The sequence below is a fragment of the Sorex fumeus genome, unplaced genomic scaffold, assembly GCF_029834395.1.
Source record: "Sorex fumeus unplaced genomic scaffold, SorFum_2.1 ptg000122l, whole genome shotgun sequence".
NCBI lineage: Eukaryota > Metazoa > Chordata > Mammalia > Eulipotyphla > Soricidae > Sorex > Sorex fumeus.
Genome location: NW_026606179.1, coordinates 803,090 through 830,095, shown reverse-complemented (window position 1 = coordinate 830,095; position 27,006 = coordinate 803,090). Strand labels below are relative to the sequence as shown.

General features: G+C 42.9%; 1 protein-coding gene across 1 annotated transcript in view; it reads right to left on the bottom strand.

The window, feature by feature from the left end:
- Positions 1–27,006, bottom strand: part of PPP4R2 (protein phosphatase 4 regulatory subunit 2) — a 66,316-nt gene that overhangs the window by 25,213 nt on the left and 14,097 nt on the right. The gene's annotated exons all lie outside the window — the stretch shown is intronic.

The window sequence follows — 27,006 nt, the reverse complement described above, 5'->3', positions numbered from 1 at the left end:
GTTCCAATTCCACACATCCCATATGGTCCCCTGAGCCCACCACAAACACTCCCTCCTGAGCCCAGAGTCAGGAGTAAGCCTGGAGAACTGCCCAGTGTGTGCTCCCAACTGTCTCCCCCCAAAAAATATAAACAGCCATTAATGGGAATAGGCTGAATCTAAAAATTAGGGTGAAGCAACCACAGGAAATTTTAAAGAATACAACCAGAACTGACCAGACAAGAGCAAAGTTCTATAAACTGAAATGAACTGGGAAAAGATTATATTTTTAAGTCTCAAGTATACCAGAAATATTCTTAGATTCGTGAGATACAATCCAACAAACACTGCCATTTATTGAAAGAACATTTATATAAAATGTGAAATTTTTTGGAACACAGACTTGGAAAATGTTTTTCTGAAAATTATGTAATTTGAGCACAAAAACAGGCCATGAACAAACTAAAAAATTTGGCAACAAAAATTTTTTCTTAGAAATGTTCTCACAGGACAAATAGAAACTAGAAAGGAAAAGAATCTTATTTCCCAACATGAAATAAAATTATTCTAAACAGATGCTCATGAAATAAATATTTTCAAGCTTTAAAAATCATTTCCTCCACACAGAAGCTGCCAATAAAATCCACACCAAGGGGCCAGAGTACAACAAGTATGGCTCTTGTCTTATACATGGCCAGAGCACTGTCAGGAGTGATTCCTGAGCGCAGAGCCAGGAGTAACCCCTGGGCATTGCCAGGTGTGGCCGCAAAACAAAACCACCCCCAAAATTCCACCGTTTAAATTTACTTTGATAAAACTAGCAAGAATTCACTGATATGGTCACTTGTTATTGTAAAAGCCTCCTGTGCCTCGTTTTGCATCCCTTCCACTTTTTCCTTTACGAATAGTCTCCTCTAGAAGGGCAAACACATAATCACTAAAAAATCTTATTACACACCACAATGACCATTTCTCTGTAGGAACTCAATCTCATATGAACATTTCTTTCATGATTCTCATTTTATAAGGTATTTCCCAGAGGCTCAAGAGCAGAAATCCACTTCTCATTTTCCCAGTTGGCTCAAGAACATTTCAGTGACCACCATCTTAATTTGCTGCCTCTTACCAGTCCAAATTTTATGAAGCTTAGTGGGGGGTTGGAGGCAGGCGGAGAGGGGAGAGAGTTTTGGGAGGAGTGTGTACCTGCATTCCTGGAACTACTTAGGGAACCAGTAGTTCTAGGGGGTGGGAACCTGGAGTTCCCACATATAAAATCATGTGCTCTTCTGCATCATTTCAGTGCCAGTAACTTAGTACCAGCAGCACAATCCACACAGAGACCATGGGTAGTGAAAACCAACTGTTTCAAAACTTTGTCTAATAGACCCAGGGATCTGCTCCTGGCTGAGAATGATGTCAATTCACAATTCCTTTGCTGAGATTATAATGGCTTCTGAAAAAATATAAGGACGAAAAGCAAAATCAAGTATCAAAAAACTTGAGTAAAAGAACACACACAGGGGCTGGAGCAATAGCACAGCGGGTAGGGTGTTTGCCTTGCATGCAACCAACATGGCCGACACAGGTTCAATTCCCAACGTCCCATATGGTGCCCCAAGCACCGCCAGGAGCGATTCCTGAGTGCAAGAGCCAGGAGTAACCTCTGAGCATCGCCGGGCGTGACCCCAAAAGCAAAAAAAAAAATACCACACACACTTTTTTTTTGGTGGTGGAGTGGTTGGGGTCACACTAGCCGGTGATCAAACTTAGGTGAGCCATGTATAAAGTCCGGTGTGTTCACTCTCTTGGCTCTGCATGCTTCTAAACAAGAGATTCTAAAAAGCAATGACCCATTTAAAACAGTGCTTGTAGGGCTGGAGACAGTACAGGTAAGGAGCTTGGCCGAACACGCTGCAGACCTGGGTTTGATCTGGTCCCATAACTGCGCCATGAGCAAGCCCTCAGCACAGCAGGGTGTGGCCTCCCCAATATTGATATATAAGAATACTATGGTCATGGTCATGGTCCTCCCGTTGATCATCGATTTGCTCGAGCGGGCCCAGTAACGTCTCCATTGGAGACTTTGTTGTTACTGTGTCTTCCATTATCACTTCACGGTTGCTGATGTTGAAACTGTAATCACAGGAGCTCCACATATTTCTGGCTGTGGTGCTCACATTCACAGCTGCAGTGTTCTTTGGGGATGGCACATAAGGTTGTATACTTGGCTGTTGTGCTAATGAACTCACTCTTAATTGAGGCACAGTTATGACTGGTGCCTACTGGGTATGCTGCGCACTAAAATATGCTTTTACCAGAGGCCAAACACTTTCTGGCCAAGACACCTGTAGCATGTTCAATTGTGTTGCTTGCTGGAGGTCACACCATTTTGTGGTGCTCTCACACACCTGGCTGTGGTGTGCCTAGGGAAAAAAACAAAACAAAAAACCTGTGGTGCTGGAGATGGTGACAGCAGAGCTGCCTGGAAAGCATCCATCATTACGTGGAACATCCGGGATTTGAACTCTTGATCACATCTCCCCCAAGCCCTAGTATAGTTTTCATTCCAAAGAATCATGGGTTTCTGGACATAAGGTTCAGTCCATGCAATTTTTGCTTTGGTATGTATCTATTTTGTACACTATTTTACATTCAGAAATTACTAATTAAATGGTCAAGGATATGGCATAAGTGATCAAGGTGAGGCCCTGAATTTAATGCACAACCCCAATGTGTGGCCCCAACAATAAAATAAACAAAATTACTAATTCAATATATAATCAGACTTTTTATCTACCTTCTCTCAAAAGGAAAAAAATTAAAAACTAAGAAATTTTGTTTCAGTGTCTTAAACTCTCTGAACATAAGGGAGATGAACATATTAATACCAAAATAGTTAACATTTCCTGGAAATCCCTATCTACTTAAGATGAAACCAAGATAATAAGCTAGATTAACTGGCAAGTCCACAGCTAATACCAGTCATGAGTTTTCTTCTAAAAATCTCTCTCTCTCTCTCTCTCTCTCTCACACACACACACACACACACACGACTCTACTCACAACTTTTATTCAACACAGAGCAGCAAATTCTATCCAGTTTCAATTAAGATAGAAAACAGACTCATAAGGTTATGATCCAGTTTTATTTGCTGAAGAGATAGTATATATTGAAAAAGAAATCACCCAGGACTCCAGCCCCCCTTCAAACAACAAAACCAAAAGCACGACCTTAAAATAAATCGAGCAAAGTTGAAGAACAGAGACAGAGAGATAGCTCAACGGTATGGAAAATATAAGGATGGAAATACAGGAGGCCCGGTTCAATGAAATGCCAATGATGTTTTTAACAGTCCTAAATATGTGCGGAGATACAAGACTCCAAATAACCAAAACATATTTTGAGGAAGCAAAACGAAACATATTTTTGACTGAAAACTATAATATGCCAAAATACTGAATACAGAGCAGTCTTGGCATAAAAATAGACATAGATATGGCCGAATGGTAAAACACATGCTTTGCTGTTTGAAACCCTGAGTATGATACTTAATATTCCAAGGGGAAAAAAAAACCATAAAACAAAAGGAACATTCCCAATAAATAAAACATGCCACGCACATAACAGTCAATTCATCCCCCCCACACAAAGGAATTAAGTCTACACAAAGATAGTCTCTTCAATATAGAGTCAAGAAAGTAATGTCCATATGCTTAAGAACGAAAATAAGTGTTCAGAATATGGCTCAGAAGGTTCAGCACTCACGCATTAGGCCTGAGCTCAATCCACCACAAAATTTAGCTTAAAATGGTTTAAAATCTGGAACATGACTGAAACCATAAAATTTAGAGAAAAATGCACAAAAAATTCCTACACATTACTTAGGCAATTTTAAATTTGCACCAAGAACAAAAGCAACAATAATAACTAAACAAGCAGCAATGCATCAAACTGAAAGACCACATGGGTAGACTGGGTTGAGAAGACTATGGCTCAGAGGGAGAAAACAGATCTTACAGGTGTGAGGGCATTGATTCAATCCCTAGTCCCACACACCTTGGTCTTTTAAAAGAAGAAAGAAAAGCAAAGCAAACTAAGCTACTACATAGCAAAAGAAAGTAACAAAATGAAAGGACAAATCTACTGAATGGGAGATAATATCTGCAACCTCGGTAAGAGCTAATACCCTAATTACACAAGCAATTAATAAAGTTAAAAGCAAATAAATAATGGAAGAATCTGACTGGGCATTTTTTTCAAAAGCACACATTTCCAAAAGAAAGATACTATAAAGATATTTCCAAAGACATCCCCCCCATAAGCCAACTTGTAAGTGAAATGACTTCATCAAGGAAATGCAAATCATAATGAAGGAAAGATATCCTAAGCACACCTGTTAGGACAAGTTATTACCAATATGACGAGATAACTGGTGTTGGCGGGAGAGGAGGAGAACAAACGCACATGCAAACTGTATGACCACAGTGGAGACACTGCATGGCAGTTCTTAAACTTTTTTAAAAAGAAGTCAACTTCTGGGTATAAATTCAAACGAAACAAAACAAAGCCATTACTAAAGTGATAGCTATACTCTCATGATTATTACATTATACCAAGAAATAGATCCAAAAAAAATGTGGTACATATAAACAACAGAGTGTTTAGCTTTTGAAAAGGAAATTATGTAATTTCTAATAACATGATGAACCTGGAAGTCACTAAACTGGTGAAGTAAGCCTGACAAAGATAATACTGCGTGGTATTCTTTATATGTGTAATTTCCCCCCCTCCAAAATGTCAGAAGTACTTGCTGAAGGTTGGGGGTAGCAGGTTAACAGATACAAACTGCTCTAACTTTAACATCTGAGGATCGAATGTATGTATAACACAGGTGAGTCTAGTTGCTAACACTATTGTTTAACTGAAATTTGCTAGGAAAAGAACTTAAATATTTTTACACACCTTATATAGTGGTGAATGTGTTAACTAAAGGGCTGGAGCGATAGCACAGCGGTAGGGCGTTTGCCTTGTGCGCAGCCAGCCCGGCCAAGCCGGGTTCGATTCCTCCGCCCCTCTCGGAGAGCCTGGCAAGCTACCCGTGACATATTCGATATGCCAAACACAGTAACAAGAAGTCTCACAATGGAGACGTTACTGGGGCCGCTCGAGCGAATCAATGAACAACGGGAGGGCAGCAGTGTTAACTAAAGAGAATGGGACAAATTTCATAATGTATAGGTACATCAAATACACACTAACTTTAAGTATCTTTAACATTAAATATCCATGGAGTAGGATCTTTAAAAGAAAAATTGGATGAACAGCAATTCTCTATCCACACACAAAACTGCCGATTTAAAAAATGGAACTACTTCCTCAATGCCTTGGGACTAGAGGAAGCACTTCCAGCAGTGCCGGGAACCACACAGTGTTAAAATCAAACCTACGCCTCCCACATGCTTTGAGCTACCTCTCCAATCCTTAACATGCCTTTAAAAACAATTTAAGAGAATCAAAATCAGAAAATTATAGTACCAGAGGTCCAAAGTTTAAATGACTAAAGCACAAAGAAAATTAATCCAAATTGTAGAAATAAACCTTTGTAATTAAAAAAATTCCCGCAACACAAAATAGTAAGCACAGGAAAGAAGGTGGAGAACCTGAAGCCCTGTGCACTCCTATAGATAATTCAAAATGGTGCAGTCACTGCAGTTCCTCAAAAGATTAAACACAGAATTAGCACAGGGTAATTCTACATTTCACCAATTATCTTTGTTCCAGCAGCTTAATTCCAACATACACAGGTCCCAGAAATACGGACATACATCTGCATGAAAACGACATCTATTCCAGCAATTTCCCTTTACTTAAAAGAACCAAAAAGAGAACCTCAGATAGCAATATCCACAAGAGCCAAATATCCCAATTCTTTGTGTACATCCACCGAGAGTAATTATTTAGCCTAAAAAGAAGGGAAATTCTGACATAAGTTACAATGTGATGGACCTTGAAAACATGGTTAAGTGGGGTCAGCCAAATGAAAAAAAAATGTATATAATTCCACTTATGAAGTCATCTGGATTAAGTAAATTCAAAAACAGAAAGCAGAATGTTGGTACACAGAGATTGAGAAAAGGGGGCATTTTTTATTTATAGAATTTGAAATTATGTGTAAAGTTCTAGAGATAGTGATGGCTATACAATATTGTAAATGTACTTAGTGCCACTGAATTATACATTTCAAAGGTTCTACTTCAATTAACATCTATAATGCGGAGAGAAATAGTTTCAATGGTAAATTATAAGAAAGTTTTAGACAATTAAAAAATTTATATTCCAGAACTACAAATCATAGTTTTCAAGTTGAGATTAAAAGGCTTGCAGAGGGGGTATGGTGCCGCCAGCAGGTCAATCTGTACCTGTGAGGCGAGCGCATCAGAACCTCATGGCGCCTTCAGACTTCCAGATACCCCAAAATTGCTGCTGTGCCTTTGGCCAGACCCCAAAACCTTGAGCAAAGTTTACCAAGAAAGTAAACAGCCAAAAAGCTATGTGGGAGACACACCCACAAACCATCTCTGGCTCAGCTATATAATTGGAGGCATGGCCTCTCTGGTTCCTGATCAAACTGCTCAATGGCCATGATCCCAGAGACTCAGAAACAAATCTCGAAACCCAATGGCTTTTGGCAGAAATGTGTGTGGGCCACACAGTAGGTTACCAGCTCTGGGCCTCCCCAGGTGGGAATAGGTTTTGTGCCTTTGCCTGAGCCCCCTTGGCGGCCTAAGGGCCGCCATCCACCAGAGACCACTGGACAGTCAGGTTTGGGCCCACAGTGACGAGACACACCAGGTCTCATGGGATGGGGGTGGAGCCGGCCCTTTCTTCCCCATCCCAATGAGCCAACCACAAACGGCCTCTCTGGCTCCAGATCAAGCTGCTTAATAATGGCCAGGATCCCAGAGACTTAGGAACAGATCTCGGACCTAGCAGGTTTGGGCAGGAAATCTCTCCAGATTTAATTCTTAAAATTTCAGAATTTCAAAATTGCGCAGCCACTACTGCAACCGCGTGAAATCATGTATTATTCATGTCCAGCAATAGAAAACAAATAGTCTACTGTTGCCTTTTCAGCAGATCTGAGTGTTGGGGTAAAACCCCAAATAATAATGGTGGGTCTGGTGTCAAAATGTTAAATGTGATCAAAGCATATAGAGAGTGATTTGGAAATCATCTGCCCCACAGGTAGGGGGAGGGTGTGGGATGGGGGTATACTGGGGTTTTTGGGGGTGGAGAATGGGCAATGGTGAAGGTATGGGTGTTTCACTGTATGACTGAGATCTAAACCTGGAAACTTTGTAACTGCTCTCAGTGATTCACCAAATAAAATTATAAAAAATGGGGGGAAAAAAGGTAAGGTGGAGTTCATGCAAAATTCAATCAGCCTAATCAGTGGCTAATACATAGCAGTACTCCTACATATAAAAATAAAAATAAAAAAAGGCTTGCAGAGGGGCTGGTGCGATAGTACAGCAGAGAGGGCATTTGCCTTGCACGTGGGCAACCTGAGTTTGGTTTCCAGCATCCCATGTAGTCCCCTGGGCTCTGCCAGGAGTAATTCCTGAGTGCAGAGCAAGGAGCAACCCCTCTGCATCGCCGGGAATGACCCACAAAGAAAAAAAAAAAAAGAAAGAAAGACTGCATCTTAGAAAGGTATACCCAGGAAGTAGTAGTAGGAGTGAGAGTGAGAAGTAGCCATTGAAGAATAGCCCCTGAGGTGAATGCTGGGGAATTAACTGCCAGCCTTACTCCTTCCTGCAAGACAGACACTAGCAGAGCCATCCTCAGGCCCCCAAATTATAGTTATGTATATGTATTTCCCCCTCATCCCCTCTTCCGTTCCTTGTTATACATGCTAGGGGTCACACGAATTCTGGCTGTACTGCTCAACGTATCTCAATAAATACCTGCTGGCTTAACATACATGACTTAATCACTTAACTTCCCGTTAGTCGTCGATTTGTTCGAGTGGGCACCAGTAACGTCTCCATTTGTGCCTGTCGCATGCCAGTGTAGCCCAATGGCATCTGTTTGCTCTGGGAACATGAAGAGCCTCAAACCGATCGTTCATGATCTTGATGAAGAAGTCTGACCATCTGGTAGGTGGGCGGCCACGCGGTCTTTTGACATCCTGTGGAATCCAGTTGGTAACAGCTCTAGTCCAGTGGTCGTCTTTAAATCTCATTACGTGACCAGCCCCTCTGATTTTTGACACCTTGGCAAAAGAGACAGCGTCCCTGATTCTTGATCGTCGGCGGATGTCGGAACTCCGGATTCTTTCTCTCATTTGAGTGAAACGTGATATTCCAAGCATAGCTCTTTCAATTCCTCTTTGGGAGATGCGAATAGCATTCTCATCCTGTTTATGTAGGGCCCAGGTCTCTGAGGCATATGTTAATGCAGGAAGAACAGTGGAATCAAAGAGATGTGCCCAGAGCCGGAGGTTCTTCGTCCTCTTAGCTATTTCTTCGACGTTCTTGAAGGCATTCCAAGCCGCTCTCTTCCTCCTGCGCAGCTCGGGTGCCAGGTCATTTGTCATGTTGACCTCTCGACCTAAGTACACATAGCTGTTGCATTCAGAGATGGTCGTTCCATTGAGAGCGAATGGGGCGTCAGGAACGAGGCTGTTTCTCATAAACATTGTCTTCGTAAGATTCAGTTGTAGTCCAACCTTTCCACACTCACAGTCAAAGCCGGTCAGCATTTGTGCCGCTTGGCTGATGTTTGGTGTTATTAAAACAATGTCATCAGCAAAGCGGAGGTGGTGTAGTTGCCGACCATCTATCTTCACTCCCATTCCTTCCCATTCCAGTCGTCGCATGATGTTCTCAAGGGTGGCACTGAAGAGTTTCGGTGAAATGGTTATCACCCTGCCGAACCCCTCTCTTGACATCAATGATTACTTCTTTGTAGAATGGTGAGATCCTGGTAGTGAATCCGTAATACAGAGGATCCTGATGTATTGAGTTTGAATGCCCTGATTGGCTAGGGCTTCGATGACCTCTTCTGTCTCAAAAAAAATCAAAGGCCTTCTTTCAATCAACGAACGTTAGACAGAGCGGCATCTTGAACTCCCTGAGAAACCTCAATGAGCTTGGTTATCATGTGGATATGGTCAATCGTGCTGTATTCTTTGCCGAACCCAGCTTGCTTGCATGGTTGTCCTTCATCTAGTGTTGTGCCAATCCTATTCAGGATAACTCGAGTGAACAACTTGTAGATGACAGACAATAGGCAGATCGGGCGATAGCTGCCAACGTCGTGGATGTCTCCCTTCTTGTGCAGTAGTACAGTCCTGCTGGTTTTCCACTGGGACGGACAAGTAGCGTGTGAAGAGCCGAGCACAATGGGTAGAACGTTTGTCTTGCACGTGGCCTACCTGGGTTCAATTCTTCCATCCTTTTTGGAGAGCCCATCAACCTACCAAGAGATGACAGACAATAGGCAGATCGGGCGATAGTTGCCAATGTCATGAATGTCTCCCTTCTTGAACAGTAGTACAGTCCTGCTGGTTTTCCAATGGGATGGAACCTTGCATTCAGAAAAGTGCGTGTGAAGAGCCGAGCCAGTGTATTGATGAGTACTGACGGCAGGTTCTTCAGGTGTTCAGGTCTGACCTTGTCTGGACTGGGTGCTGTTCGTTTCTTTACTGACGAAATGGCGTGTCGGATTTCGGAAGGGAGAACGTTGGGAACGACATATCCATCCTGTGGAATTTGGTATGTCGGCAAGTGGACATGGCTAGCGAAGAGATTTGAGTAGAAGTCATGGATAATCTTCTCCATTGCCGTTCTGGAGGATGTGATATCCATCAGGACGTCGGAAGGTAGTCATCTTGGTCTTGTAGTTGGCGAAGGACAGGCGGGTGTTACGAATACTTTTCCTGGCTTCTGCCGCATCTACCAGCACTTCTGCTCTTCTCTCTTTGTTGCCGCAATAGTGCCAAAGAGCTCCCAGTCGGTAGTCGTTCTGGGAGTTCTCTTTTTAAACTTTGCAGCCCTTTCTCCCCGCTCTGTGAAGTAGAATTTTGCACGAAGGAGATGGCGGTCCGATTTTGGGACAACAGCGACATCGGTCAGGCAAAACTGTTGATTGAATATGATGTGGTCTATTTTGTTGTGGAATCGTCCACCGGGAGACTCCCATGTCCAACGTTTAGATTCTGCCTTCTGGAACTGTGATTACCATGGTCGACATGATGAACTCAGACAGTCTCTCACCCTGTTCGTTCCATTCTAGGCCATGGGTCCCGATGTGAAGTTCTTCAGCTGATCTTCTCGGGCCTATCTTGGCATTAAAATCACCCACAAAGATCTTGTAGAAGGTGTGGTCTTCTTTACAGAACTTCTCCAGCTCCATGTAGAACTTCTCGATTTCTCTTTCATCATAATGAGATGTTGGTGCGTAGACAACGAAGATAGAAACTGCAGGCAGTGAGCCACATCTATTCAAATGTAAACGTCCGATTGGGGTTGTTAGGCATTCGAATGAATCAATGCTCATGGCCAAGTTTGTGTTGACAAGGACACCTACGCCTCCAACACCTCTTTTATCGCATGTTCCGCAGAACAATTCTTCTCCAGTGTCGAAAACGGCATGGTGAGATTCGTGTCTTCTTGTCTCGGTCAGACCAATGATGTCGTACTTGATCATTCGCGCTTGTACCATCAGGTCCTCGATGGATGCATCTGATGCTAGCGTACGTGCATTGAAAGTACAGACGATCATTTTTGTCTTCCTTCGTTGTGGCAGCCTAGTTCAGCCTTGAGATTTTATCGGCCTCTCTTTTCTCATCCTTCTTAGTGCTGCCATGTCGGTGAAGCCTTCAGGGTCAGGTGAATGAGACCAGTTGTAGTTACTGGTTTTGGCATATCGAATACACAACGGATAGCTTGCCAGGCTCTTCCATGCGGGCGGAATACTCTCGGTAGCTTGCCAGTCTTTCCGAGAGGGATAGAGGCTTTGGGGGCGACCTCTAATCGCCCTCATAGGTGTTACCATATTTGAACCCTATCAAATATGATACGGCAATTCCGGAAGATGGGTATTTAGTATCTTATAATGTGTCGCCCGGCCGCAAAGCGGCTGCGCGCGTCCGGAAAGCGTCCTGGAGTGTGGCAGCGGCTGGGTAGTGGAGGTAGTGTCGGTAGTCACATGACAACTCACTAAAACTTAAACGGTACACAATCACAATCAAATCACAAAAAAGTACAAAGTTCACAAACACAATACACAATCACAAATTACATAAATACGTGGCCAGAGCGCTAGTGCAGTAGAGAGGGCATAGTGCAGTGGAGAATGTGTTTGCCTTGCACAAGGCCAACCTGGGTTCAATTCCCCAGCATCCCGTACGGTCCCCTGAGCAGTAATTCCTGAATGCAGAGCAAGAAGTAACCCCTGTGCATCGCTGGGTGTGACCCAAAAATATAAAGTAATTACACAAACACTATGTGGCAGGTGTATAAAACGAAAGGTATAAAACAGCATAAAATAAAAGGAATTTCCTCTTCAGTAAAATTTTTCCAGGGTCAGAGTGGTAGTACACCAGGTAGGGCATTTGTCTTTCAACACTAACAACATGGGTTTGACCCCCGGCACCCCATATGGTCCCCAAGCCTGCCAGGAGCGGTCACTGAGCAGTCAGGTATAATCCCTGAGCCTTGTTGTGTGTGGCCCAAAACATTATTTATTTTTTAAATTTTATTAGTGAAACACCATGAGGTACTTTATAGACTTACAAATTTTTGTGCTTGGGTTTCAGTTATACAATGATCGAATACCCACCCCTCCTCCACCACCAATGATCCCAGTATCCCTCCCACCCTGCTTCTGTGGTAGGGCATTCCCTTTTGTTCTCTCTCTCCTTTTGGGTGCTGTGGTTTGAAAGAGGCAGTGAGTGGCAATCATGTTCTGTCTATAGTGTACTTTCTGCATGCATCTCCCATCCTGGGAGGATCCTCCCAACATCCTTTATTTGGTGCTCCCTTCTCTATCTGAGCTGCCTTTTCCCCTAGCATGTGCGGCTGGTCTTCAAGCCATGGAGTGAACCTCCTGGTACTTATCTTGGCTATTCTTGGGTGTTAAGTCTCTGATTTTGTTACTTTATATTCCCCATATGAATGCAATCTTTCTATGTCTGTCCCTCTCTTTCTGACTCATTTTGCTTAACATGATACATTCCATGTAGTACCACTTGTATGTAAATTTCATGACTTCATCTTTTCATGACTTCATGACATAAGTCATTGTTGTATAAATATTGATATCTAGTATTGTCCTAATTATTTACATTAGGGGTAGGTATTTGGGATGATTCTTTGTTACCTTGTAATACAGTTTTCTCATAACTATTCTTTGTGGCATTTGACTGTTAATTATTCTAGAATGACAGAACATGTCACAGCTAAGATGTGGCCATTTAAAAATTATTTTTAAATGCTAATTTGTGCATTTTTTTGTTTCAAAACTTTCAGTCTAACTTAGTTTTAAGAATCTTAAACATAGAGATATCATTTGTAGCCTTTTTTAGATTTGTCTCCATTTTGCTTAAGGTTTAATGAATCACATAAATTACATATATTGTTATCATACTGTGAAAAAACTTGTAAAATTTTCCCATTAATTATGTAAATTTATAGTTTAGATAAACTTGTATCTTTAGAAAATTTGTATCATAAAAATGCTCACAAGGATAAAAATAGCTTCCTGATCGTTAATTTTTGGTGGGGGCCACACAGTGTTGGAAAACCCAAGGCCAAGTTCACTCCTCTCACTCCCTGTCTCCTTCCTCCCTCTCTTTTTCTTTGGTGGCGGGGAGAGATGTTTGGGCCACACCCAACAGTGTTTTTGGGCCTACTCCGGCACTCAAGAATCACTCCTGGTGGTGCACAAAGAACCATATGGGTTGCCAGGGGTGTAATCCACATTGACAGAGTGCAAGGCTAGTGACCTCCCCACTGTACCGTCTCAGCTGACTGCCTGTCCATCAGCCCTTCCCCATCCCTTTGTAAGGCATGCAAGACATCTACCAAATTTCAGTTTGCTTTTGTGTTACTGGTTGTTTCAATATTATTAAAACACAATTTTGTTTGTATGGGTTGCATAGTACTCATTATTGTTTGGGGTGTTACTTGTTACCTTTTTTGGAGGGGTTACTCCTGGTGGTTCTCAGAACCAGATGGGATGCTGGGATTGAACCCAGGTTGGCTGGTCTTACCAGCTGTGCTCTTTCTCTAGCCCCTTAATTTGTTATCTTTTATGGTTCTTTCAGTAATTTACAGCTAGCCACAATTCAATTAGTGCTTAGTCAGCATATCCACATTGACACAGTTGAAAGAATGCAATCTGTAGATTGAAATTGATGTGAATTATTGCCATGACAGGTTATTGCTAACTGGACTTGTAAACGTTCCCTCCCCCACTCCCCCATAATTCTTGTTTAATAGCACTTAAATGTTATCTTTCTACTGATGTCAGCGCTGAGCATAATTAGCCTTTTAAATTTGAAAAACTGATAGATGGAAGTGGTTTTTATTGGGGGTTTTTTTGGTTTGGTTGGTTTTTTCGCATTGTGGGACCACAGCCAAGAGTGCCTAGGGACTATTTCTGCCTTGGTTCTCTTGGTGTCACAACTGTGTGCTTGGGGGAATATGTTGAACTGAACATGAGCCACTGGTTTCTCACATGTGATCATGTATTCTCTTTGAAGGCTCTCTCTAGCCCCATTGTAGCTCATTGTTTTAATTTAGATTCTTTCCATTAGTTTCTTGTTAACTTCTTTCCATTGTTTTGGTTATTTTGTTATTGTAACATTGTGTGTTCATTTAATAATGGATTCATCTTTCAGTTTTTGTTAAGGTGATTGACTTTGGTTTTGGACTTGATTTCCAGCAGTACTTGGGGGCTTTCTGCGTAACCATTGAGCTATTTCCCCAACACCAGTGGTAGCTAGATTTTTTATTTTTAGTGATAAAAGTAGTAAGTAACCTGATAGTTTTTTTTCTTTTTGGGTCACACCCAGCGATGCACAGGGGTTACTCCTGGCTCATGCACCCAGGAATTACTCCTGGCAGTGCTCAGGGGACCATATGCGATGCTGGGAATCGAACCTGGGTCAGCCATGTGCAAGGCAAATGCCCTACCCACTGTGCTATCAATCCAGCCCCTGATGCTCGAGCGGGCCCAGTAACGTCTCCATTGGAGACTTCGTTGTTACTGTGTTTGGCATATCGAATACGTCACGGGGAGCTTGCCAGGCTCTGCCGTGCGGGCAAGATACTCTGGGTAGCTTGCCGGGCTCTCCGAGAGGGGCGGAGGAATCGAACTTGGGTCGGCCATGTTGGCTGCTTGTAAGGCAAATGCCCTACCGCTGTGCTATCGCTCCAGCCCAAAGTAAAGGCCCTCCCGTTGATCATCGATTTGCTCGAGCGGGCCCAGTAACATCTCCGTTGGAGACTTTGTTGTTACTGTGTCTGGCATATCGAATACGTCACGGGGAGCTTGCCAGGCTCTGCTGTACGGGCGAGATACTCCGGGTAGCTTGCTGGGCTCTCCGAGAGGGGCGGAGGAATCGAACTCGGGTCGGCCATGTTGGCTGTGCGCAAGGCAAACGCCCTACCGCTGTGCTATCGCTCCAGCCCCTGATAGTTATTCTTAATTAAATATTTTTTATTATATTAGGAATGTATGTAAGCAATAATTGAAGTCTCAAGCTGCAAATTATTTAAAAAGGGTAAAGTTATAGTTGTTAAGATAACTCTTGGTTATTGGTTTATTGAGTTCTCTCTGGAATTTTATCTCTTTTCAATCACATTCCAAAGACAAATAGTGACACTCCTTAGAGGTTTCAAATAGAAAATGTGAGAAGCGTATTTAATTTTAATGACTAGATTTTTGAAGGGAGCTCCCAAGCAGGGGTCAGGAAGTTTATTTTTTTTTTGGGGGGGGTGGTGTTTCTTAACCAACGGGGACAGTGGTTTAGTGCAAGGGCACAAGGATACATTGCTGCGTGACACCTGCTCCACAGGGTATACCTGCTGCCTCCACCCACTCTCCCCGCACCACGCCTGTGGTTCTCAGGGACAGCCAGGACTGCTACCCAGTGATGATATGGTCACTTCACTTAACATGATAACCACCAGTTCAGTCCATGTTGCAGTGAACTCTAGGACTTAATCTTTTCTCCCATGTGTAATATTCAGTTGTGTTTATATACATCTTCATTTGTGTATTTGGACATTTGGGTTTCCATTATTTTGACTATTACTAAGTGCTGCAGCAAATACAGCTATAGATATATGTCTACACACATATATTTGAATTAATATTTTTGTGTTTTGAACATACCTGCAAAGAAGTGGAGTCACAGGGTCCTATAGGAGCTCTGCTCTTATTCTTTTGAGGAATCGCCATACTTTGTAGAGGCTAAACCAGGTACTATCACCAGTAGTGAATGAAAATTACCTTCTTGTACATTCCTGCCAACACTGGTTATTTCCAGTCTTTTTGATAATTGTGGTTCTTGTTGGTATGAGGTAATATTTTGTTTGGAGTTTTGTTCCCTGCTAATAGTGACAATACTTTATGACAATGTCTTTAGACAATTTTGATTGTTACAGTATGGAAACACTATTGCTGTCTCAGTGGGTAGAGGTCAGAGATGTTGCTAAACCATTTTACATTGTATAGAGTTGACCCCAACAAAGATTAAGATTCAAAATGTCAATAGGGTGAAAGATTCTGTGTCATAGAAAAGAGTATACATTAAATGTGATTTTTAGTTTCTGGGTCATATTTTGCTGTGTTAAAGGTTTGACTTCTTGTAGTGCTCAGGGAATCTTATGCGGTGACTAGATCGAACTGGGCCATAGGCAAGGCAAGCACCTTACCCCCTCCTGTATTATTTCTGTGGTCCTGTAAAGTTTAAATAGTGCTTAATAGTTCTGTTGTATGGCTCATGAATTAAAAACAACGAAGACTGTTAGGACAGTCAAGGTCTTTGATTAGGCTGTCTTTGATTGGTACTTAGGATCAAACTAAGTGCCTCTAAGCATATATCCCTTGCCTCTGTTTGCTACTTTAGTGTTGAAGAAATGACATTTATCTTACCTACCGGGAGTATGGGCTAGAGCGATAGCAGAGTGGTAGGGCGTTTGCCTTGCACACAGCCAACATGGACGACCCGAGTTCGATTCCTCCGCCCCTCTCGGAGAGCCCGGCAAGCTACCGAGAGTATCTCGCCCGCACGGCAGGGCCTGGCAAGCTCCCCGTGACGTATTCGATATGCCAAACACAGTAACAACAAAGTCTCCAATGGAGACATTACTGGGCCCGCTCAAGCAAATCGATGAACAACAGGACGACCGTGACCGTGACTGGGAGTATCTCGCCCGCATGGCAAAGCCTGGCAAGCTACCTGTGACGTATTCGATATGCTAAACGCAGTAACAACAGGTCTCACAGTGGAGACGTTACTAGGTCTGCTCAAGCAAAATTCAACAACGGGAGGACAGTGACAGTGACTTTAAAATTTTTAATTTGGCTTCTATATTAGAAATGTATTAATTGGAATTCTCTCTTGCGTCTATAGAGTTAGTGCAAAGGGTAAGGCACTTGTATAAACCACACACCATGTAAATTCCCCTAAGCGTGGTCAGGTGTGGTCTTAGATCCCGCCCGCCCGCCCCCTCCCCTCCACTTCCCACAAATAATGCACAAATTAGCATTTAAAAAAATAATTTTTAAATGGCCACATCTTAGCTGTGACATGTTCCTGTCATTCTAGAATAATTAACAGTCAAATGCCACAAAGAATAGTTATGAGAAAACTGTATTACAAGGTAACAAAGAATCATCCCAAATACCCCTAATGTAAATAATTAGGACAATACTAGATATCAATATTTATACAACAATGACTTATGTAGAGATGTGTGCATGTGTGTGCATGCATGTGTGTGTGTGAAAGTAGGTCACATTTGAGCACATCCAAACTACTCCCTGCAGAAATGATTCCTCTACGAAGGCACTAAACGGTGGGGCCAGTTAAAGAATGACCACTTTAGAGGAGACATTTTAAGGCAAAACAGCCACTCAAATTCCCAGAAGACACCACATCGGCAGAGATCTCTCTGGGCCCCATACCTGGCCAGGCCAGTATCACCTGGGCACCCCAGATGGAGCAAGTGCAGCCTCCCCGCCTACTCCAGATAGAATCCCAATGTACAAGGGCTTCCACAAGCAAGGCCCTCGGTACGTAGGCTCTAGGACTGAATCTCCAGGGCACATGGTGGCAGAGGACCTGGGCTGTGTCCCTCCCTGGTCCCCACGCGCACAGATGACTGGCTGTCATGCCCACAACTTGCCTCCAGGTGCCATTTTAGCGTACCAACAACCCTGGCCCAGAGACTCTCAATCGAATCCCAAAATGGATTAGTGACATACAGAGATGTCTCTGGAACCCAACCATTTACAATCTAGAAATTTACATTTACAATCGCAGCCACGTGAGTTCTCATGATATTCAAAATGAGCAATGAAAACTAAATTATCTAGCGTCTGCCCCTGGCAGGTAGGCTTGAACGGCGGTGGGAAAATTCGAGCAAAACATAATGCCCAAAATTAGAGACAGAGTACTGGAGAAATCACAGAGGCAGGGTGATGACTGGGATGTGGAGGGCGGGGAGGGGGGGATGCTGGGGACATCAGTGGTGTAGAGTGTGCACTGGTGGAGGGATGAGTGTTCCATCATCGTAAGGCTGAATCTCAAACGTGAAAGCTTTGTAACTCTATCTCACGGCGATACAATAAAAAAGTAACGTCAAGTTCCCCATGCCCAATTCAATCAGCTTAATCAATGGCTGAACAAACAGCAGTACTCCTACATTATTTTAAATAAATAAATAAAACAGCCACTCAAAACAATATGGACAAAAACCCCTAGCCAAAAGTACAGAAATATTAAGCTCATTTTAGTACATACAATTTTAACTTGGAAAACAATTTTAATGGGCTGGAGAGATAGTACGCAGGTAGGGCACCAGCCTTGCATATGACTGACCTGGGTTCAATCCCCAGCACCTCATATGGTCCCTTGAACACCATCAAGATATTAATTCCTGAGTGCAAAGCCAGAAGTAACCCTGAGCATCAGTGGGTGCGACTCAAAAACCAAGTATTAATAATTTTTCAAAACAGTTCAGGGCTGGGAGCATTTGCAAGCAGAAAGCTCAGATTCATTCCCCAGGACTTCAATGTTCAAGGCACCCAGCAGGGAGAGAAGAGGGGACAACATAGGCAATAACAGAACGGTGCCGGGAATACAGTGTTCAAAGACAAAGCATGACCTTTACCTGTAAGTCTCACCTCCAGCCCAAAGTGTATTAACTGTATCACCCTCCCACCTCCCAGATACAGCACTACACAGTATTTACAAACAGACTTGTAAGACTTCTTCTATCTCTCAAATTCAAAAGCACATATTTTCTCATTTCATCACCTGTGAGATTAGATATTCATCTACTTCCCAATACAATGACAAAAAAGGTTTTTGGTTGAAGACAAATCTAAGACGCATATATTAAATATAAAATTAGCCCACATACTTCTAGGTAAAATACATCTATATAAGTCAATTGAAAGACTGTAAAATCGTAGCTATTCAAAGTTTCAGCCTTTTCTGGTTTGTCTTTGTTTGGGGGTCACATCCTAAAGTGGGCTCAGGGGGACCATTGGGATGACACAGATTGAACCCAAGTCAGTCACGTGCAAGATAAATGTTCTACCTGCTGTACTATCGTCCCACCCCTAAAGTTTCGGCTTTTGACCCCATCAAAAAATGAGAAGAAATGAACAGAAACTTCCTCAAAAAAGAAATACAAATGGCCAAAAGGCACATGAAAAACTTCTCTACATCACTAATCATCAGAGAGATGCAAATCAAAACAATGAGATATCATCTCACACCACAGAGACTAGCACACATCAAAAAGAACAAGAACAACCAATGCTGGCATGGATGTGGGGAGAAAGGGACTCTCTTTCATTGTTGGTGAGATGCCGACAGGTTCAGACTTTTTGTAAAACAACAGGGGTATTCTTTCAAAAACTAGAAACTGAGCTTCCATATGACCCCACAATACCACTTCTGGAATATAACCCGAGAGTGCAAAAAAGCACAGTAGAAATGACATCTGTACCTGAATGTTCACTGCAGCACTGTTCACAATAGCCAGAATCTGGAAACAACCTGAATGTCCGAGAACAGACAACTGCTTAAAGAAACTTTGGTACATCCACACAATGGAATACTATGCAGCTGTTAGGAAAGATAAAGTAATAAAATTTGCTTATAAGTGGATGGTAATGGAGAGTATTGTGCTAAGTGAAATGAGTCAGAAAGAGAGGGAATGACTGCCACTCATTTGTGGAATAAAATAACATAAGACTGACACTCAAGGACAGTAGACACAAGGGCCAAGGAGACTGCTCCATGGTTGACAGCCTGCCTCTTGAGTTGGGGGGATGAAGGCAGATGGAATAGAAAAGGGATCACTAGGTCAATGATGGCTGGAGGGACTGTTTGGGATGGGAGATGTGTGCTGAAAGTAGATAAAGGACTAAACCTCTCAGTATCCGTATTGCAAACCATAATGTCCAAAGGTACAGAGAGTATGGGTGAAATAGTCTGCCACAGAGGCAAGGGGATGGGTGGGGTGGGGGGCACTGGGGACATTGGTGGTAGAAAATGTGCACGGGTGGAGGGATGGGTGTTCAATCATTGTATGACTGAAACTCAAACATGAAAGCTTTGTAATTGTAGCTCTTGGTGATTCAATAAAAAAAAAGTTTCAGCTTTTGAAGTAACTGAAAAATAGCCAAAATTGTGAATGTTAAGATAAACACCTATCTTGTTTTTCTTGTCACAAACCACCACATTCTTACAACTCCTTTCCTGTAGGAAACTATAGTGTCAGTGCTTAGAAGATCATTTGAAAGGTGAACGACTGGTGGTGGTACTGAAGGTGGTACTGGTGAAGGTGGTTCATCAGAATCGTGAAAAATTACATTGTTGTAATGATGTTACCTGATCTACAATGAAATTAGCTAATAAATCAAAGTTGCGAACAGGTACCTGAAGTCCGGCTTCGGTAAGCAGCACAAAAGTCTCCATAATCACAAAAATGTGTTGTTTCTACACCAAAAGACTAACTTCAAGTTTTAATAGCAGTTTTGAAATGATGCTGAGACTGCTATAATAGTAAAGATATTAGGAGCAACTAAGAGAGTCAGAAGGCCAGAAGATAACCCAAACAGCTGAAAAGTGTTAATCTTCATGCCCAAGGTTTATCTCTGGCACATCCCCCTATCCCTGGAGTCTGGTGGTCCTATGGAACACTGCATGGCCAGACCCCCAAGTATCAGCAGAGTGGCCTCCAAGACTCTAAGCACTGCTGGGAAGCTTCCTCCACTTCCTGACACCAATCCAAAATTTTCAGGTTATGGGTTATGAGACTCAGAATGCTTGAATTTACAATTTGTTCACTCACCATTTATACAATTTTAGCCAAGTAAGTTCATTCTTCAGTATTCTCACTTTTATGGGGGGGGGGGGGAATGAAAGGATTTGGGCCACTCTGCGATGGTGGTTCTTGGGGGGCCATGTGGTGTCACAGACAGAACCTGGGCAGTACAGTTTGTGCTCCAGTTTACTGAGCTATCTCTCTAGCCTAACAGCCCTTTTTTGGTTTGGTTTTGGGCCAGAACTGGATGTTGCTTGGGGATTACTCCTGGCTCTGCATTTAAGTAATTACTATTCCTGGTGGTGCTCAGGGGACCGTTTGGGATCCCAAGTCAGCTGCATTAAGAGGCAAGTTCTCTATCACTCCTCACTTTTAAAAGAAGAGGTATCTATTCCAAAAGCAGCTATCAAGTTAAGGTGTCCAAATTAAACATTTAAAAAGTATTTGGCACAAAACAAATGCTCAATGAATTCCTTAAAAAGGAATAACCCCAAACAAGTTTTTGCATTAATATCCTAGTCCCTTAAAGATAAACCACAACTTCAGGTTACCAATTTTAACATCAATCTAATATTCTACATCTAGGTAGGAATACTTGACAAGCATCACATACAAGAAATAACATTAGGAAAAGAGGGTTTGAAATTGTCTACATAAAGTTTTAAAGTCCTAGACCACTGCAGGCATCCTAGACAAAATGGGATAAGGTATACGGTGAAGGTGAAGGACACAGGTAGACAAAGTAAGTGTCAAATGATTTGGTCTCAGGAGAGAAAATATCAAGTGGCTGGGATAGCCCAGCGGGTCGGGTGTTTGCCTTGTACGTAGCCAAGCTGGGTTCAATTCCCAGCATCCCATATGGTCGTCTGAGCACCACCAGGAGTAATTCCTCAATGCATAAGCCAGGAGTAACCCCTGTGCATCGCCCTGTGTGACCCAAAAAGAAAACGGAAATCAAGACTGGCTTAAGTCATAGCCAGCAGGCTCAGCAAGAAGAAAATCTAAATTTTCTCAGCACCCCATATATTCCCCTGAGACCCAACAGGAGTGATCCCTGTAAAAAGATCAAAGAGCATGACTTGAGCACACCCAGATGTGCTCCCCCCCCCAAAAAAAAACCCACAACAAAAACCAAGATTTTTAATTAGCAAGATCTGGCAAGCAAAATGAATGACATTTTGTCAGAAGTTTGAAGTCTGATAAGAGAGATCATTTTAACTTGTCAATGTTTTCTTCTTAAGACTTCAATTTAGTTGCATGTTGTAAGTAATTTATATATATATAAAATTTTAGCTTGCATAATATAAGCATTAGAAAATTGGAGAGACAGAAAAGAGATTGAGGTGCTTGCCTTGCATGAGGCCATCCCAGTTCCCGTATCTTGCACCAAATATGCCCTCTACCCCCAGTATCAAATAGCCCATCAGCATGGCTTGGTGTGGTCAAACCAATGTGTGCCTCCTCCCCCAATTTTTAAATAAAAATGCTTAAATACAATGACTATTACTTGGTGTGTGTGTGTATGTGTGTGTGTTTTGGTTTTGTTTTGGTCCTATACCTGGTACTGCTCAGGGATCATAGGAAATTGATCCTGTAGATGAAATTTCGGTTAACCAGCACAAGGCAAGCATCCTACTGGCTATCCTGTCTCTCTGGCCCCTACATTATGTTTTTAGTATTACTGTTAACGTCAATAGTCTGAACGAAATACAGAATCTAAGACTTAATGCATGCAATTAAAATCTCTGATAAGCAGTTACCCACATTTTCAGTGAGGGGTTGAAGAGGGCTTACGATTTTGTTCTATTGTATCACTGTCACTGTCCTCCCATTGTTCATAGATTTGCTCGAGCAGGCCCAGTAATGTCTCCATTGTGACACTTGTTACTGTGTTTGGCATATCGAATACGTCACGGGGAGCTTGCCAGGCTTTGCCGTGTGGGCAAGATACTCTCGGTAGCTTGCCGGGCTCTCCGAGAGGGGCGAAGGAATCGAACCTGGGTCGGACAGGTCGGCTGCGTGCAAGGCAAATGCCCTACCAGCTGTGCTATTGCTCCAACCCTTCTATTGTATAACCAATACAAAATGATTATAATGAAATTAGAATTTTAACCTTGTCTCCTATACTAGATCAAGTAAATTTTAAGTTTAAAAAGGCAAGAGAAAGACTGATATGTACAGCTGCAAAAATGTCCTTAATCTATTCTAACACTTCCCACATACAGACACAAAAGCAAACTAAGTAGTTTTTAATATGCTTCCTCGCCTCAAAAAAAAAAAAGAATTGCCTTACAAATTTACATGTCAACCTTACACAGGTGTCACTTTAAGTTCTATCATTACAACTTCACTGTATGTGCTGTTAAAATGATTACCAAAAAAGGCCTATTTGCATGGCCACACTTAAAAAAAGGGGGGGGGTAAGCTACGCTAAGAGGTGCTCGGGGCTTCCTGGTGAGGCTTGGGAAACAATATGGGGTGCCAGGGATTGATTCCAGGTCAGCCACGTGAAGGGCAGGTGCTCTACCGCTGTACTGCAGGTATGGCCCGACATGGCACATTTTTAAAAAGCACTGGGGACACTATAACTACTACTAAATTGAGACCCAAATTATTAATATTCTACAATCAATAACAAAACTTACTACTAATATTCAATGTACTTCAGTAAGAGATATTACGAGACCGAAGAGATGGTACAGAAGATAAAGTGTGCCCTTGCCTTGCATTCAACTGACCCCATATGCAAACCAACACCTTCTTTGGTAGAGATGCAGTCTAGAAACTGGTTACAGCTGCAATTATACAAGGTATATTCCACAAATGTGCACTGTAAAGAGTGCCAAACTAGGCTATGAGATATATTAAAAACAGGACAGCTCAGGATGGATTGAACAAAAAAGAAAATCTCAGCACCATGAAAGAAGATTGCTCCAAGACCTGGAGTACACAGTGTGCATTCAGAAGCACTGGGTTCAATTCTCAGTACTGCATGGTCTCCTAAGCATTGTGCTGCAGGTGGGCCTAGGCAAGCCTAGGCATAACCCAAAATCACAGATTCTCCTCTTTATCTGTTTTAGTCATTAATTTTTTTTGTTCATACTATTATGATTTAGGATCCCCCCCCACCTTTTCTCTCCCCCCTCTCCTTATAACTAAACTTTTATTTAGGGCCACAGATAGTACAGTGGGTAAGGCACTCGCCTTGCACATAGCAAACTCTGGCCGATCCCTAGCACCGCATATGGTCCCGAGTACCACCAGGAGTGACTCCTTAGCACAGAACCAGGAATAATCCCTGAGCAGTACTGGGTATAAGCCAAAAGGAAAAAAAAAAGGGGGGGGGAGAATACTACATTCTATGAAACAGAAAAGCCATAGTAAATTCTGAATCATAAATCCCTTATCTTCGAAGTATGAAATGTGTCATGAAACACCAAGTTTTTGACAGGCCACCTTTTAGAAATTGCCCATAAGCATTACATACTGAGGTGGGCTGGAGCGACAGCACAGCAGATAGGGCGTTTGCCTTGTACACGGCTTATCCTGGTTCAGATTTATTCGTCCCTCTCGGAGAGCCCGACAAGCTACCCAGAGTATCCTGCCCGCATGGCAGGGCCTGGCAAGCTCCCTGTGGCATATTCAATATGCCAAGACCAGTAACAAGTCTCACAATGGAGACGTTACTGGTGCCCGCCTGAGCAAATCGATGAACAACGGGAGGACAGTGCTACATAGGCAGGTAAAAGAGGCTCTCTAGATAAACATAAAAATAAAATGTGCATCATAAGCTAACACATAGAAAGGTATTCTAGGAACCTTCTGGTAGCTATAATGGATTAAATTCAACAATGACCAGTTGTTCTCATCCAGAGATAACGGATTCTCAAAAATTTTAGTCATGCATTCCATTAACAACTTGTATCATCAGTATGGGCTGGAGCGATAGCACAGCGGTAGGGCGTCTGCCTTGCATGCAGCCAACATGACCGACCCGAGTTCGATTCCTCCGCCCCTCTTGGAGAGCCCGGCAAGCTACCAAGAGTATCTCGCCCGCACGGTAGAGCCTGGCAAGTTCCCCGCGACGTATTCGATATGCCAGACACAGTAACAACAAGTCTCATGATGGAGATGTTACTGGGCTCGCTCGAGCAAATTGATGAACAACGGGAGGACTGTGACCGTGACCATCAGTATAGTTTCTCATCCACTATAATTACCATGCCTCCTCTCCACCCTTAATCACTATAGTTACATTACCTCCACCAGAGAATTAGTACAACAGAGACCCCTATAAGCTGGAAAGAACCTTAGAGACAATCTATTCCAGACCCCGATTTAGTATTTGAGAAAACTATAGTCCTCCATAATTTAAATAGGAAACTAAATGATGGCCCTGAATAAGGAAGCTGTGTCATCAGCATGTTCCAACTCATTCAGGCTCCAAATAGAATGACAGAAATAAGTTTATGGTGAAGGTCTGGGGGAAAAAAAGAGGCCAACATGTTAGTATAGTACCAGTCAGAATGTAAAAAGTCAACAGCAGCCCAAACTGGTCTCTTATGTAACAACTTCAGGGGCTGGAGCTATAGCACAGCGGGTAGGGCGTTTGCCTTGCACGCAGCTGATCCGGGTTCAATTCCCAGAATCCCTATGTTTGGTTTTCGGTCCCCTGAGCACCGCCCGGAGTGATTCTTGAGTGCAGAGCCAGGAGTAACCCCTGTGCATCGCCAGGTGTGACCCAAAAAGCAAAAAAATAAAATAAAATAACAACTTCGGTAACTTAAGAGCATCAGGTTTTGTGAGAGCACGAGGTGGAGGGGACATTTGAGACATGAACACGAATTCTGAGAACTGGGCAGTTGTGAAGGCCGCTCTGGTCACGGGTATGCACCCCAACCTGGCCCACGTGGACCGAGAGAATGTGGTACTCACAGGGCCGAAGGAGAAGAAAGTGCGCTTTCACCCCACCTCAGTGCTCAGCCAGCCTCAGTATAAAAAGGTCGCTGTCACTGTCCTCCCGTTGTTCATTGATTTGCTTGAACGGACCCAGTAATGCTGTGAGACTTGTTACTGTGTTTGGCATATCGAATACGTCACGGGTAGCTTGCCAGACTTTGCCGTGTGGGCAAGATACTCTCAGTAGCTTGCCGGGCTCTTCAAGAGGAGACGAGGAATCGAACCTAAGTCGGTCATGTTGGCTGCGTGCAAGGCAAATGCCCTACCCGCTGTGCTATCGCTCCAGCCCTATTAAAAGGCAAAAGCCTTAATTTTTTTAAAGTTTTTATTATAGTACAATTTTGTAGTCTCTGGGAAATCTACAGAACTCATAATGAGGTCAAGCTGGAGTCTTATTAACATTACAGAAGAATTCCTTCCTCTGGCTTTCCCATCTCTCCCACATTCAAGCATGAATACTTGTTTTAAAAATACTCTGGGAGCCTGGCTTTCATGCAGCCTACCATGATTCAATTCCTGGAACCACAAAAGATCCCTGAGCTCCGACAGGAGTGATCCGGGAGCACAAAGCCAGGGGTAAGTACTGAGCACTTTGCCCAAAAACAAAGAAACAAACAAACAAAAGAAATAAAAATACTCTTGGGAAGGCTGGAGTGTTAGTACAGTGTGTAGGGTACTTGGGTTGCACACAAACAATCCAGGTTTAATCTGTGGCACTCCATACAGGTCCCCTGCGTACAGAGCCAGGAGTAAATCCTCCCTGAGCATATCAGATTTGGCCCAAAAGCCCCTCCAATAATGCTGCCCCACCCCCCCCACCAAAGACTTTTGGGTATGACAGTTTGTTCAAAAGGCTGAGTTCATGGCTTACATACGGGAGGTTATAATTCAGATCCCTGACTACCACCAGTATTGCCCCAAAACAGTAACCAAAAATTTCAATTAGAACTTAGAAAGCTGGAGACAGGAGATAGTAAAGCAGTTTGGCCTACCACCATGCCTATCACCACATGGTCCCCCAAGCATGGCCAGCAATGACCCTGGAGGTCTCCAGCAAGGTCCAAGTAGTCCAGGTATTGCCCCCTGCAAAACTGGCCAAAAAGTGCTAGTGATGTCCTTGGACCTCCAACGCAACATTTGAGAGCCACCCCCAAAGTAAAAAAGAAAAAACTCAAAAGTTGGGAAGGCAAATAAATAATGGAGACTATGGTAAGCTGTTATAAATATCTTGGTTAGAGGATACATGGCTCATCATGTGCTAGTAACCTGTCAAACACATTAGACGCTCACTGAATCCTCACAACATCCCTAGAGATAGATTTGCCATTTTACCCAAATACTGCTGAAAAAGAAGTGAAGGCACAAAGAGGTCTGCCTCTGCCAACAGTATGTGTAAATAAGACCAGGAAGACAGAACAGGTATTAAGGCACTTGCCTTGCATGTAGCTGATACCAGTATAATCCCCAGCACTGCATATGTTCCCC